This window comes from Mastomys coucha, unplaced genomic scaffold (assembly GCF_008632895.1).
Source record: "Mastomys coucha isolate ucsf_1 unplaced genomic scaffold, UCSF_Mcou_1 pScaffold22, whole genome shotgun sequence".
NCBI classification, from domain to species: Eukaryota; Metazoa; Chordata; class Mammalia; order Rodentia; family Muridae; genus Mastomys; species Mastomys coucha.
The window spans coordinates 220637408-220647001 of record NW_022196905.1 but is presented as its reverse complement, the minus strand read 5'-3'; the positions used below and the strand labels follow the sequence as shown (position 1 = coordinate 220647001).

The 9594-nt window shown below is 40.8% G+C and overlaps 1 long non-coding RNA gene, 1 other non-coding gene and 1 pseudogene across 2 annotated transcripts; 1 reads left to right on the top strand and 2 right to left on the bottom strand.

The window, feature by feature from the left end:
- Positions 1-8516: 8516 nt before the first annotated feature.
- On the bottom strand, positions 8517-8920 carry LOC116069654 (annotated as a pseudogene).
- A 64-nt stretch (positions 8921-8984) lies between these two features.
- LOC116069656 lies at positions 8985-9574 on the bottom strand. Its single transcript, XR_004110085.1, has 3 exons — positions 9460-9574; positions 9118-9221; positions 8985-9001 (listed from the first exon to the last, which is right to left on the bottom strand). It is a non-coding gene; the product is annotated as an uncharacterized LOC116069656 (long non-coding RNA).
- On the top strand, positions 9090-9234 carry LOC116071763. Its single transcript, XR_004111133.1, has one exon. It is a non-coding gene; the product is annotated as a small nucleolar RNA SNORA48 (small nucleolar RNA).
- Positions 9575-9594: the final 20 nt, after the last annotated feature.

Genomic DNA, 9594 nt, shown 5'->3' with positions numbered 1-9594 from the left:
ATTCTTTATTCACAGGTTGTGACCCTCCTCGTTCCCCCGAATAACGTGACCTGCAGGCCAGGTCACAGGTCCTTCGAGAATTCCTATATTAGGATTCCAAAACCTTGGGCTGACAAACCACCAACTCGCCTGCTGCTTGAGGCATCTTCTCTGGCTTCAGGGAAGGACCATAGCTTTGTTCATTGCTTATCACAATGCAATTGTTTCTCGTGGAAACAAGCCTTTTGGAAGTAGCTGTTGATGGGGAAAGCACAGTCACTCTTATCTTGAAGCTTTCTTAGGCTGATTGCATCTGCCCAATCTAGACATATAGCTTATAAATATAACTGGTTTGTGTGTGGTTTTTATAAGGGCTTATTGGGGTTGGAAATTACTGCACCATTGCTGTAGCATTAATTCTTCCTGCAAATAAGATTGCATCACTCTCCACTGGATAAACAATATAAGTGTTGATGGTGGTCACTGCCAAAGAGTAAAGCTATGACCTTTAACTCCAATGGTGATATTCTCTGTGTATATACATTTTCATTTGTCTGCTTTTTCTAGACATATGAGCTTATAGAATGTGGGAAGGGAGGGAGGGGCAGGGGAAAGGAGGGGAAGTAAGGGTAATTAAATAATAAATAATAAATAAAACAAACAAACAAAAAAGAGAGTTAAACCCATTCTGCTTACCCTGGATCTAAGCTATTTGACTTAGCCCACCATTACTAACATTTCCCCTGGTCTCTGGGAAACTAAAGTCCCTTCCTTCATGTTCTTTCTGTTCTTTGCACATCAGTACCCGGTGCATTCTCTGCAAAATGTTTCCTTCACCTTACTGTACTTGGCAGCCTCTTACCTACCAACAATTCAAACTTTCCTTATCCTTTATTGAGAGAGAATAATATATTATATATGAAATGAGAATGTATGTGTTTTTCATATTGGATTTTAATCTATACCATCTCATTAAATACTTCAATGTGCATCAAGACAACTCTGCCAGATGGTGGGGTCAGGGACAGAGAAGGTTTTCTTCAAGGAAGCCAGGTACAAAAGAAAAGAGAGGGTGTTCTTTGCATTGAATAAAGATTACGCTTCTTCCTTAATTACCTCTTTTCCTTTTTATGGAGTACGTGTAAATGATTGTCAGTTTCATCATTTGTAATCAGAGGCTGAAACAGATGCTGAAGGTGTGTATGTCTTTTATAATAACTTGCAATATGTTCTCAAAGGACTGCTTAGCTCCCACATTCTATAAACTCAGCACAAGACAGTTTATTCTGAAAAGTGTTTGAGGTAAGTTAAGCACAATTTGTGCAACTTTTGTTGGAGATAACATTTCACAGAGTTATTATAGGGCTTTCTGTGTCGACATGGAGGCATGAATTTTGTTGTAATGTCTTTGCTTAACATGATTTCTTTCCTTGATTCTGTGATTTAAAGTGCTCTTACCACTATTTGCCCTCCAAAAGTTTGTACCAATATGTGTCAATCACTGCTGAGACTATTCTAAAAGCAAAATTAGCAGTAAAGAGGAAAAAAATGTTAATAGGTTGCAATATCAAGGGTTAGTGGTTTAAAATTCTAGGTCTGTTATTCATGATCTGAATCTAGATGAGTACAATCAAAAACCTGGGATCCAGGCTCCTCTGTCCACTACAAATTTTTATAGTTGATAGAGAATAGTATATTATATATGAAATGAGGATGTATGTGTTTTCCATATTGGATTTTAAACTATGCCATCTCATTAAATGGGCATCAAGACAACTATGCCATATGGTGGGGTCAGGGACAGAGGTTTTCTTTAAGAAAACCAGGTACAAAAGAAAAGAGAGGGTGTTCTTACAGGTATATTAATGGTAAATAAGCATATTTTCTGTATAAAGTCCAGAATCATAGACTAAATTAAGCTCCCAGGGGATCCTTTATTGTGATTTTTGTTCTGATGCTACTTACTGTATCTGCTTTAATTTAGCTTTTGGAAGCTGTACTTTCCCCAAGTCAATCTAGATTAAATGATGTAGAAGGCTTGCTATTCCTAGGGTGGGATTTTATATTAAAAGGAAAGAGATTGAGGGAATGGCCAATCAATTACTGACTCAACTTGAGACCCATCCCATGGGCAAAAACCAATACATGACATTACTAATGATACTCTGTTTTTGCTTGCAGACAAGGAGCCTAGTATAACTGTCTTCTGAGAGGCTCCATCCAGCAGCTGACCAGAACAGATGCAGAGATTGCAGTCAGACATTAGGCAGAGCTGGGAAGAGTTGAGGGAAGGATTGGGGGTCCTGGAGGAGATAGGAACTCCTCAAGAAGACCAGGAGAGTCAACTAACCTGGATCCTTGGAGGCTTCCAGAGACTGAACCACCAACCAGAGAACATACATAGGCCACACGCACACACACACATACACACACACATACACACACACACACAAATATCTGTCAAACACAGAACTAGATTTTCAGTTTGTTTCTTCAATTCCTTACGTGTGTGAACTATAGCTATATATGGTATGTTTTCAGTTATGTCTTCAATTCCATATGTGTTGGGACTATAAGCTATATATGGTATGTTTTCAGTTATTCTATTCTGTGTGTTTGGACTATAAGCTATATATGGTATAATTTGTGCAGCTTTTGTCTTTTAGTGACATTGACTGACTCCTCTTAAAAAAATAGTTTGATTCTTTTAGAATGAGTATTTCTTTAAGAAGTTTTATGAACACATCTCTCAATACCAAATAAATAATTACTACTAGAAATAGTCCTCTTTACTTAACAAAATATAATGGTAATGGTGGCAGGTGGCAGTGAACTATTTTGGTGGGAGCACTTTCAAATATTCTTATATTTGGAAAGAATAGCTGGGAAATCTCCCCTTTGGTCTGGCTCTCTTCGTGCCTTCTGTCTGTAGATTAGGATGCAAGCTCTTAGCTGTGGCTTCGGCTCCATCCTCCTACCTCCTGCTCAGAGGCTTCTAGTGTCTTCTCCCATCCCACCCACATGGAAACTGCCCACTTGTGCTTTATTCTAGTTCTGGAAATTTAATGACTGGGGACTTGCATAAGGCCTTTGGTATTATATCTTTTCTCCTTTCCCAGTCTGTCACTCCCTGCCATATGGCACATTTCAACAAAGGAAGACTTCCCTATTATGGTTTTTGTTGTTGGTTTGGTTTGGTTTGGTTTTTCTCTGCTGTAGGCAAAACCATACTAGATTAGCTTTCATTGGAAAAGTTTCCCTCCAAACCACACAAAATAAACATTTGCTTCATCAGCTGCTAGACCCACTGCCCTTTCTGGATGCTGGAACATGACGTGGCAGGATGGATCTCTGAAGACTGAATTAATCTGCAGTAGTAGTTTCTAAACACTGTGTACTAGAAACTCCATAGAATAACTCACTCCAACGTGTAATACTCCTTCACAAAGAAATCAGAAAAGCCTGTGCAAGAGTTGTCAAAATAGGAATTGTATTAAATAACATTTAAACTTAGAAGTGATAAAATATGTAGGTATTTAAAAACACAAAACTTTATGAAATGGCAACTAAAAAGAGTTTTGAATTCTGAAAGACGACTAGACTAGGAAGGAGTATTGTTTAAAGTAACACTGAAGTCAATGTTAGTTTGCCTGACATTTTAAAGCAATGAGTTTGCAAGTTCAAAAGAATCTTAGATGATTCTTCATAATAATAAGAAAATAAGCAGCAAGCATTTCAACAAAGCTAAGTAACTCTTGTAGCACTGATTACTGGGAACTGGAGTTGTCTCGGTGCCTTAGCACGATTTACCCCTAGTGTGTTATATAGTTCTCATCACCTCCCCCAGGCATTTGTGTCAAACTTTTGACAGACACTCCAAGCTACAAGGACACTATTGTACTAAGAGTTTAAGTTGCTCCATTCTCTGCTTCAGCTAAGATTCTCTGTCATTTTTCAAATAAAAATACTAGAATATGCTCTTACTCTCTTGCCTCTCTCTCTTGCCCTCTTGCTTCCCCTCTCTCTGCCTTGCCTCCCCCCCTCTCTCCATGTGGCCATGGCTGACCTTTACTTCTCTACTCTTCTCCCTCTCTCTGCCTTTCTATAATAAATGCCAGAATAAAACCATAAAACCATAAAAAAATACCAGAATACAAAGCAAATAAACACATACATAGTATAAACAGCTGTGCGCTAAAAATGGGGTCTTGTGTCCCTCAGGGCTCAGGCCTCTAGGTGAGGCAGGATGTGGGAAGTCTGATTGCACACATCCCCCTCCTCCTCCAGGAGGGTGTCAGGCTGTGAAAAGCTGCAGGACCCGCCTCCTGTGGTGGGGGAAGCACAGTCAGAGATCCCTGTGGAAATGCTGGAAGTGATTCGGACTCTAGGACACCACAGACTCCACTGGGTGCCACAGAAGAGCCAGCTCTGGGGTCCCTGGGCCTGCAAGGAGGCTAAGAATGACAGATTCTAGGTCTTGGACACTGCAGATGCCACTGGATGTCTCTGAAGAGCTGAGAACAGAGTGGGGGGGCCTGCAGCGGGGCCCAGGGCTGAAGGGAAAAGGACAGGGAGAAGAGAGCTCTCAGGCTGGTTATCACAGGAACAAGAGTGTCCTTGGCTTGTTCAGGCAGGCTGCTTGGGTTGGTGGAGACCATGGCTGAGAACACAGGGAGACCTTCAGCGGGAGATTAGATGAGGCTCTTTAGAGGAAGAACTGCTCCATTGCTCCAGCACGTTGGATCCTGGAGAAGAGACAATCCACGGTTTTAAGGTATTTATTGTAGGAAGGCAGAGAGAGAGAGAGAGAGAGAGAGAGAGAATAAGGAAGTAGAAGCTGGCCATGGCCACATGGAGAGAGGGGGAAGGGAAGGTGGAGAAAGGGGGAGCAAGAGGGCAAGAGAGAGAGGCAAGACTGAGAGAGTAAGAGAAGGGAGGAGGAGTGAGAGAGGGAGGAGGGGGCAAGCAGCCACTTTTATAGTGGGCTGGGCCTACCTGGCTGTTGCCAGGTAACTGTGGGGAGGAACTGGGTCTCCAGGATTTAAACCTAGCTCAACCAGAAAACAGGCTGCCTTTCATGGTCTCACAAACAGTAAAGATTATTTTTAAGAAGAGTTAGGTGGTGACAACAAATGAGCAAACCATTCCTTAAATGACAAGGGTAATGTGTGGGCATTGAGGTTGAAGGTGGTTGTTGGGGTAAAGGTGGTTGTTGGGATAGGTTTTATTTGGAGGTGTGGTTTTGGGTAGTGCTAGTGGTAGGGGTCAGAGTGCATATGAAGGTTTTAATAATAGCAATGGCATGGATACATAAAAATCAAGATTAAATGTCATATTAAAGCATTGCATGATCAGGTAAATCACTGGATTCTCTGATAAATAACATCCTAGGGTCACTCTAATACATCTGTGAGAAGAAACCAAAGATCTCTTCAATTTCATGATTTTTCCCCACTCAGAAACCAGAAGTTATTATATAAGCAAAGAACGAAGAACACACAAAGAATAAAAAGATCCAGCTAAGAAAAAGAACAAATGAAAAAGCATTCTCTGTATACTTTTTATTAGAAAGGTATACACAGAGCAAGGAGGGAGGGAGGGAGGGAGAGAGAGAGAGAGAGAGAGAGAGAGAGAGAGAGAGAGAGAGAGAGAGAGAGAGAGAGAGAGAGAGAGAGAGGCTCTTACATGAAACTGGTAAAAGAATCTCCACCCTGCCTTCCAAAAAGCGTGGTAAAATGTCTCAAAAGGTAAAAGTGCTTGGAGTGAGAACTCAACCACATGAGTGTGTTACCTGGGAACCACCAAAAGACAAATGTAGTGCTCATATACTCAATACAGAGTCTATCGCAAGACAGAAGGCAGAGACTCAAGCATTTTTATGACAGCTAGCCTGATGCACACAGATCATCAAAAACAAGAGACTTCTTCACTCAATAAATTAGCTGGGAAGAGCCATCTCTTCAAAGCCGTTATTTTAACCTCTATATACATGCCTTGCCTTAAACATATGCACAATTGTGCATATGCCTCATATGTACACAACAATACTAGTAAATAAAAATAAATTAAAATTATGTGATTACCTATTTTATGATATGCTTAACTTCTTTGTTTTAAAACCTGATTTTAAAAAATATTATTTCTCTCCTACTTCTAAATTTTTCTAAGTTAAAACCAGCTTTGGCTTTGCTTAAGTAGGATTTTGCCAAAGGTGAAGAAATACTAGAAACCCACAGCATGGTAAAGCTTGAAAAGCACTGGCTGGGGAATTTTGATACACATGAGTAGAACTGTAGGAAGTTGTGCCAGTGCCTTTATTTACAGGTGAAATAATTCTCAGAGTCTCCGAGAGATTGTGTTACTCCATGGTCTCCCATCTGAGCCTCATTTGATTGCATTGCTAACTTAGCAATGCCTCACATGCAGCCAAGGCCCTTCCTCATAGGTTCACATATTGAATGCTTGTTTCCCAGTTAGTGGTATTTTTTGGTAAGGATTAAAGGGTGTGTCCTTTCAAGAGAAAAACCTTTCATTGTTGGAGATGTGCCATGAATGTCAATGGAGAGAGGCTTGAAGTCTCTATGTCTGTCTATGTGTCTCTGTGTCTGTCTCTGTCTCCTTGTCTCTCTGTCTCTCTTTCTCTCTGTCTTTGTCTGTCTGTTTCTCTCTCTCTCTCTCTCTCTCTCTCTCTCTCTCTCTCTCTCTCTCTCTCTCCTGCTCTGCTTCCTGCATGCAAATCATGATGTAAAGGTCTCCTCTAATACTCCAATGTCATGTCGATCTGCTTCCCCCAAGGACTATGGACTAACACTCTGAAACTGTAAGCAACCCCCCAATTACATAGTTCCTTTTATAAGAGATGCCTTGGTTATAGTTTCTCTTCACAACAATAGAACTGTAACTAAGACAGTGGGTGAACAAAGGAACTACAGTGCAATAGGAATCATGTCTCTATCTCTGATGCTTAAGTCTAAGCTCATAGACAGAGAAGTTGCTCAGACTGGGAAATATGAAACTAATTTAGAAATCAGTCAAACCTAGATAGATCAGTCAACATGAAAGGAGTAATGTCACAAACCTTAGTTTTACCTCATGTTGAGGTAACTAAAGAAAAAGGAAAAATACCATAAGGATTTCTATGATATTGCTTCAATGATAAGAGCTTTTAAACCAATTCCTAGTCTAGACAAGACTAGTCTCCTCTATGGGCTTGGAGTGCTAAAAACGTGTACAAGTGCTACAAAGACATGCAACTGGTGCCACTGGCTGTAGACTGCAAAGGACAAAACACCAAAAGGTTTTAGAATTAGGTGGTCCTGGATATAACTCCTGCCTTAAACTTCACTACCAGCAGAAAGGAGAACACTTAAAATATTCCAAATTCTAGTTTTTCAGCGATTTGAAATAGGATTGTTTAACTATATCTTAAACATGTTTATGAAAGTTAGAATATATGCATGTATGTATGTATATATATATGTGTGTATATATATACATGTGCATGTATATATATATGTGTATATATATATACATACATACATGCATATATACATATATATACACATATAGATACACACATATACATATACACATATATACATATACATACATATATACATACATACATGGTTGGTCACACAAACATGTTTACTACAATTAGGGTTTCTGCATTTAAGACATGATATCTTTTAAGTATGTGATATTGCTTGCCTTTATCACTTTATATCTATGAAATTCTAGAAATAAATGTCTCCAGTTCAGCTTTCTTCACAGAGAAACCTGTATTGTGCTGACATGTGAAATGAAGCTCATGATGGAGGGACATCTTTAAGGTGACCTCATTAGCTCACAGTGAGAGAGGTAATACTGTTATCACTTATTGTTAAATATTCATTTGTCTTGAGGTAGATCACCTTGCTCCTGAGAGGTCATGAGAAACGTGACAAATGCTTTCTTCACGTAGATGGAGCCGTCTTTACTAAGCGTCACACGATTCCTAGGAAATATTAAAACTCCTCCTGGAATAAAATAAAGCACTTGTGTGCACACTGGACATTAGTTCACATTCTTACCCTGACCACTTCAGCCTGGATACAGATGGTTGGTCTGATGCCACTCTGAGTGTACTCAAGGAAACCAGTTTGGGGTCCTCCTCTGGAGAAAGAACGCATGCCGATTCCTCTATCAGTGTTGTAAGGAGACCATGGAGGGAGAGATTGAAAGCTTAGTTTAAAAGCAAGGCTAAAGAAGCACACTGTCCTGAGTACTGCTTCCCTTGGTTTATAGACATAGCTCAAAAGCAGACGGCACCAGTGAGCACTGTGTGGTGTGTTTGTAAAGAGCCTGAAAAGAGTTCTCATATCCACACTCTCACCTGATAAAGGGGAAACATGGGGTTGGAGGGGAGGGGTGGACAATTCATAGTAGAGCTAGTTTTGTGGGTGGTCTGTTTTACCCAAAGAGTTACCGTGAACTTAGAAAGGCAATGTAGAAGAATCTATTAAAATATAATGATAATTTTAAAATAGGTTTTTTGGTTTTTGTTTTTTGCCATGAGGTATGTTTTATTTTCATCAATCATACAAATAATTTTCTATAATATCCCAGGGTAAACCGGTGAAATTTGGCAGTCCGATTAGTGGGGGGGGGGTCCCCTTCAGAGACTCGCAGACTGGTGGCATTGGCTCAGAGTGCCTGGGTTCACAGTGCAGATTGTGGCTTGCGTCCATCTTGCAGGTGGCTCTTCCCCCACATCACAGAGGGGTCTTGGAGATGACGGGGTGGGGTGAGGTGGGATGGGAGAATCTTCCTAGGCTTTTAGGAGATTTCACTCCTCTTTTCCTGTTCAATGGTCACTTTGGTTGGCAGTGTTCTCCTGCGTCTCGGTTTTCTTCAGCTTGGCCTTATCGAAGCTGTCGATTTCCCCCATGTCCGGCTTGTCTGCCAGTTTCTTACAACTCGTGGATTCTCATTCGGAGCTCATGCTCCAGGTGCTATCACTCGCATTGCTGTAGTAAGAGACCTAAAATAGGTTTTTAGAAAGAAAGATTGTGTTCATAGTAAGCCATGAGGGAATAAATGAAAAACTGTCATTTTAAAAAGGGGGGACTTGTCCACTGGCCATGGGCAAAGAGGCACCTTGTTGGTGGTGTTCTTATATCAGTCAGGGACAGTTCAGTTGACAGTAGTCCTTTGTTCATCCTAGCTTAATGCCTGGCATGGTGGCCAAAGCTCTTTTATATCTAGGTTACATAAGTATGAAATTAAATCAAATCTAACCCAGGCAGTGTATTGTGGGAGAAGGAAGAAAGACAGAGACTTGCATTCCACCATGCCACCCTGTACAGGCAGGAGCAAGATGCTCACAGATCTACTCTTCATCTCTTGACACAGGTAGGCCATACATACACAAAACCAGGCCTACCTCCATGCAGCCTAGCAAGGGAGGAGGAAGAAAGACAGACATGCGTACCAACATACCTCCCACAGACCTGCCCTCCAACACAAAGCACAAGAGGCCTGTGGACTAAGGATGTTACCCAGGGATCCACCAGCCACAAGGCTAGCCTGTATCGTGTGTGTGTGTGTGTGTGTGTGTGTGTGTGTGTGTGTGTG